Source organism: Pelophylax lessonae (genome assembly GCF_965119305.1).
Source record: "Pelophylax lessonae genome assembly, chromosome: 7".
Taxonomy (NCBI): domain Eukaryota; kingdom Metazoa; phylum Chordata; class Amphibia; order Anura; family Ranidae; genus Pelophylax; species Pelophylax lessonae.
This window is the reverse complement of record NC_138774.1, coordinates 272,078,608-272,085,311: the sequence shown is the minus strand read 5'-3', so window position 1 is coordinate 272,085,311 and position 6,704 is coordinate 272,078,608.

Below are 6,704 nucleotides of genomic sequence, written 5' to 3'. Positions count from 1 at the left end.
GAACTACAAACTTCAAGATGCTTATATGTACTCTTATGCCCCATACACACGTGCAGATTATCTGAAGACTTTTGTCTGCAGACTTACCAAAACCATATAATATGAGGTCAAACCTAAACACTTTCAATTTGTATGCAATCCGGCAGGCCCTTGCACTACATAGAAAAGGTAAATCTGAAGACAAAAGTCTTCAGATAATCTGCACGTGTGTATGGGGCATTAGTTCTGTATTGCTCCATGGGCTCCCTGTACTCAGTATATAGTGCCTGCATCTGGCTCCAGTGTGGGAGCTTCACTGCACATTCACCAAAGCAGTGCTAAAGTTAATATTTGCATATTGTGTAATTTGGGATCAGAGGTTCCCAGATTGCTCAACTTTTCTGGGTTTGCAAAGCACAGACTGTCAGGCTGGAAAGTTTATATGTTAATTAGGCATTGCAGAGTGCTGTATATTAATCTGAATGTCACATGCTTTTTTTGGCCCGGGCTAGGCACTCATGCCAATAGCTTCTGGATGTGCCATGTGGATGCTTTCTAACTGAGCCTGTACCCATAAAGATAACCTGACAGGATAAGGAAAAAATTATAGCCACCACTGGCATCTAATTCTGGAAGCTGTAACCCTTTCGTTTGCTTTACTGCTTAGTAAATCTCTAACAAAGCACTAATTTGCGGCCAATAAATGAGCACTGCATTTATGAAATCCTGCAAAATAGAAAGGTCTGCAGAGCTGCTGACACTGCTTTTGATGTAGCTCAACGTGTAGAGTGCTAGTCTTGTAGCTTAACCACTTGTCTACCGGGCACTTTCACCCCCTTCCTGCCCAGGCCAATTTTCAGCTTTCAGCGCTCTCACGCTTTGAATGACAATTGCGCGGTCATGCTACACTGTACCCATATGAAATTTTTATCATTTTTTTCACACAAATGGAGCTTTCTTTTGGTGGTATTTAATCATCTCTGGGTTTTTTTTTATTTCTTACAAAAAAAAAGAAAAAAGACAGAAAATTTATTTTCTGTGAGTAAATTTTGAAAATAAATGAATTTTTCTCCTTCATTGATGTGCGCTGATGAGGCGGCACTGATAGGCTGCACTGGGAGGCCATATAAAGACGGCCTCCCGGAAATTAGAGCCCGCGCTGTAGCCGTATTTCGGCTATAGCGCGGGCGGCAAGAAGTTAAAGGTTGTGTGTTCACATCTGCATGCTGAAAACCTAGTTTAGTGTTTCATGCACCACCTAATCTTTTTCAATTGTTCTCATCATGTCCTGTTTTGTATTTAATGCTACAGAGAAGGTGGTTTGCTTGCAAGAACCTGTGGTGTATGCTGTTGGTGTGCTACTTTGAACGCCAAAAGCTCTGTATATCTTAGTTCAAATCTGATGTTGTAACAGTAAAGTGTTTGTGGGCCATCAAATGTTTTTCAGTTGTGCCCATCATGTCGTCTTCAATATATAGTTCTACAGAGAAGCTGTACTGCTGGCTAGAGCCTGTGGTGCATGGTGTTGGCGTGCTGGTGTTGAATGCAGATAAGCCCTGGATTTCTTAGTTCGAATCTCTGATGTGTTAATAGTTTTATGTTTCAGAGGCTTAGAGAGACTAGATCCGTGATATAGGTCCACTAGCAACAACTTCCTATGTGTTCTCCTGTGGCGCAGCGTGTAAGCTCCTGATGCTTGAATCAGAGGTTTGAAGGTTCGTAGGTTCGATTCCCATGAGCAGCGAGTAAAAATGTTTCCTCAAAGTAGTGCTAAGAAGGCTTCATGAAATTGTAGACTCCTGTGGTGTTGGTTCGGACTTGCCTAAGTGGAGTACTAGGCACTAAGGCTTGAGTGAGCCTGTGACAAGGGTGGTGGAGGCAGGAATACAGTGAAGGAGAAGGGGCATGCTGTTGGAAAAAAATATTAATTGGTATAAATTAAAAATTCCTGAGGTTGTTCACTTTGCTACTTCCGAGTCTTACTGCCTTCTTGCTACCAGCTCTCTGACTCTTACTGCCTCTCTTCCAGGGTCACTCTGCTTACGTAACGCTCCACTTTGCTTCCATTGTGGTACAGTATCCACAGTTTGCGTATCTTATGCGCCACTTTGCGTATCCCATGCGCCACTTTGCTTCCATTGTGGTACAGTATCCACAGTTTGCGCCACTTTGCTTCAGTATCCACAGTTTGCGTATCCCATGTGCCACTTTGCTTCCATTGTGGTACAGTTTGCGCCACTTTGCTTCAGTATCCACAGTTTGCGTATCCCATGTGCCACTTTGCTCCATTGTGGTACAGTATCCAGTTTGCGTATCCCATGCGCCACTTTGCTTCCATTGTGGTACAGTATCCACAGTTTGCGTATCCCATGCGCCACTTTGCTTCCATTGTGGTACAGTATCCACAGTTTGCATATCCCATGCGCCACTTTGCTTCCATTGTGGTACAGTATCCACAGTTTGCGTATCCCATGCACCACTTTGCTTCCATTGTGGTACAGTATCCACAGTTTGCATATCCCATGCGCCACTTTGCTTCCATTGTGGTACAGTATCCACAGTTTGCGTATCCCATGCGCCACTTTGCTTCCATTGTGGTACAGTATCCACAGTTTGCGTATCCCATCATTCACATGTTGCCAAGGATACCCAACTTTGATGGTGGCTGGCACTCAGTTCATTGAGCCTTCATTCACGTGGTGCCAAGGGTACCCACTTGATGGTTACATGGCTGGCGCTCATTTCATTGAGTCATCATTCACATGGGGCTAAGGTCACCCATATCACAGTTACACATTGAGAAGGGTTACTTGTTAACCTTCTCATTACACAGAGACGCCTCTATGCCACCAAGCACGTAGTTGCTGCTGTTCCACCCCAAACAGCTCAGAGCAGGTAACTGTTGGATCTGCTTTCGGAATTGAACTCATGACCTTCTGAGTCCACATTCACTGCTCCTACATGCTGCGCCACAGACCTCGATGAACAAGCCTCCCAGCAGTGCCTATACATCCTAAATGGGACTTGAAAACTGTAGTAAACTGTAGTAACCCATAGCAACCAATATGAAGCAGATTTAAAAGAGGATTGGTTGCTATTGGTTGCAGCAGTTTGTATAACGTTAATAAATAAATCCAGGAAGATGTTCACCTCAGGATTCGAACTCACAACAGTTTCGTTTGTGAGAACACCAACATACCCTCTAGGCTATAGCCTCTGAGAGTTGGAGGCCCTGAAAACCAGTTGTAATATCATGGCATACCATATCATCAATAGATGAATGTTAAAACATTGTATTAAATTGCCATCATCTAACAAAAACACGTCTCCTAGTTGACCTTCCAAAGGATATCCCTATCTGGTAAAACTATAATAAATCCAGGAAGATGATCGCCTCAGGATTTGAACTCGCAACAATTCTGTTAGTGAGAACACCAACATACCCACTAGGCTATAGCCTCTGAGAGTCGGAGGCCCTGAAAACCAGTTGTAATATCATGACATACCATATCATCAGTGGATGAATGTTACATTGAATTAAATTGGCATCATCTAACAAAGACACGTCTCCCAGTTGACCTTTCAAAGGATATTCCTATCTGGTATAACTGTAATAACCCATAGCAACCAATATGCAGCAGATTTAAAAGAGAATTGATTGCTATTGGTTTCAGCAGTTTGTATAACATTAATAAATAAATCCAGAAAGATGAATGCTTGAGGATTTGAACTCACAACATTCTGTTTGTGAGAACGCCGTCATACCCACTAGGCTATAGCCTCTGAGAGTGGCAGGCCCTGAAAACCAGTTGTAATATCATGGCATACCATATCATCAGTTGAACGTTAAAACGTACTAAATTGCTATCATCTAACAAAAACTATTTTCCCAGTTGACCTTCCAAAGGATATTCCTATCTGGTAAAACTAATAAAACCAGAAAGATGATCACCTCAGGATTTGAAATCACAACATTCTGTTTGTGAGAACACCAACATAACCACTAGGCTATAGTCTCTGAGGTTGGGAGGCCCTGAAAACCAGTTGTAATATCATGGCATACCATATCATCAGTGGATGAATGTTAAAACATTGTATTAAATTGCCATCATCTAATAAAAACTAGTTTCCTAGTTGACCTTCCAAAGGATATTCCTATCTGGTAAAACTGTAATAAAACCAGAAAGTTGATCGCCTTAGGATTTGAACTCGCAACAATTCTGTTTGTGAGAACACCAACATACCCACTAGGCTATGGCCTCTGAGAGTGGGAAGTTCGGAAAACCAGTTGTAATATCATGACATACCATATCATCAGTGGATGAATGTTAAAACATCGTATTAAATTGACATCATCTAACAAACACTAATTTTCCAGTTGACCTTCCAAAGGATATTCCTATCTGGTATAACTGTAATAACCCATAGCAACCAATATGAAGCAGATTTAAAAGAGTATTGATTGTTATTGGTTTCAGCAGTTTGTATAACATTAATAAATAAATCCAGAAAGATGATTGCTTGAGGATTTGAACTCACAACATTCTGTTTGAGAAAACACCGTCATACCCACTAGGCTATAGCCTCTGATAGTGGGAGGCCCTGAAAACGAGTTATAATATCATGGCATACCATATCATCAGATGAATGTTAAAACGTACTAAATTGCCATCATCTAACAAAAACTATTTTCCCAGTTGACCTTCCAAAGCATATTCCTATCTGGTAAAACTAATAAAACCAGAAAGATGATCACCTCAGGATTTGAAATCACAACATTCTGTTTGTGAGAACACCAACATACCCACTAGGCTATAGTCTCTGAGCTTGGGAGGCCCCGAAAACAAGTTGTAATATCATGGCATACCATATCATCGGAACTAATGTTAAAACATTGTATTAATTTGCCATCATCTAACAAAAACTAGTTTCCCAGTTGACCTTCCAAAGGATATTCCTATCTGTAATAAAACCAGAAAGATGATCACCTCAGGATTTGAACTCACAACAATACTGTTTGTGAGAACACCAACGTACCCACTAGGCTATAGTCTCTGAGGTTGGGAGGCCCCGAAAACCAGTTGTAATGTCATGGCATACCATATCATCAGTGGATGAATGTTAAAACATTGTACTAAATTGCCATCATCTAACAAAAACTAGTTTCCCTGTTGACCTTCCAAAGGATATTCCTATCTGGTAAAACTGTAATAAAACCAGAAAGATGATCGCCTCAGGATTTGAAATCACAACTATTCTGTTTGTGAGAACACCAGCATACCCGCTAGGCTATAGTATCTGAGGGTAGGAGGCCCTGAAAACCAGTTGTAATATCATGACATGCCATATCATCAGTGGATAAATGTTAAAACATCTTATTAAATTGCCATCATCTAACAAACACTAGTTTCCCAGTTGACCTTCTAAAGGATATTCCTATCTGGTAAAACTGTATTGTCAAGAACACATTACCTTGATCATTATCTTAATTGCTGCTTGCAAAGTACAATAATCCAAAGAAACCAAAATAAAATAATACCTTGTCTGAAAATTATTATCGGCTTCTTCAGTTCTCATAACTTTAATAAATGAATCATGAAAAGGTGAATGCTTGAGGATTTGAACTTGAAAACATATTGTTTGTAAGAACAGCAGCATACATGCAGGGCCATTGTCTCAGATGGTGGATGGGGTTTAAAATTAGAGCTTTAATATAATGAAATAACACATGACTAGGGTCTTAATATTTGAAAACTTTTGCTACCATCAGACCCTAGACTAGTCTGCCACTTGGCCTAGAGGAAGTTCCCAATCAGTAAAACTGTGCTTTCGAGAGTCCATTGGCACTATCTCAAGTGCTGCCTACAAAGTGAAATAATCCATAGCAATTAATAAGTAAGGTCAACTGGGAAACTAGTTTTTGTTAGATGATGGCAATTTAAATAAAGAAGTCTGAAAAGGTATCTATCTGAGGATTAGAACTCATATCCCTTTGCTTGTGAAAATACCTGCATACTCGCAATGCCACGGCCTCAGGAAGTAGGTGAGCTTCTTGTGACCATACTAGACTAGTCTCTCATTTGGCCTACTAAAAGATCTTTGTGTCTGGTAAACCTCTTCTTTCAAATTACCTTTAACCATAGGACATCATCTCAATGGATGCCATTATCTTCAAGATCTTTTACTACACATAATCTCCATCTCTACCTCATCAACAGTCTCCGATGTTGACCTGGCTTACTAAGGGATCTTCTCATCTGGTAAAAATTTAGTTTTAACAGTTCATTCTCTTGAACCACAGTGTTCAGTCTCAACTGCTGCCTAAAACATCAATTAGGAAGTCTGAAAAAGGTGATCATCTGAGGATTCAAACTCACAAACCTTTGCATGGGATAACGCTGGTATACAGCTAATGCCACAGCCCCAGACAGCAGGGGAGCTTGTAGTGGCCAAACTTGACTAGCCTCTCACATAACCTACCAAAAGATCTTTGTATTTGGTAAAAGGCTAATTTTAAGGGTCAACTCCCTTGGACCGTAGGACATCATTCCAACCGATGCCATTATTTTCTTTTTTTTTTTAATCAGAATAAAGTTTATTACCAACTTTTAACAGTACAATAAACAAGGCAAATTCCAGAGTATTACATTATACAATACATTCACAGAATATAAAGTAGAATAATGTTCTTGTACAAAGACAAAGCAGGTTTATAAAACCAATTG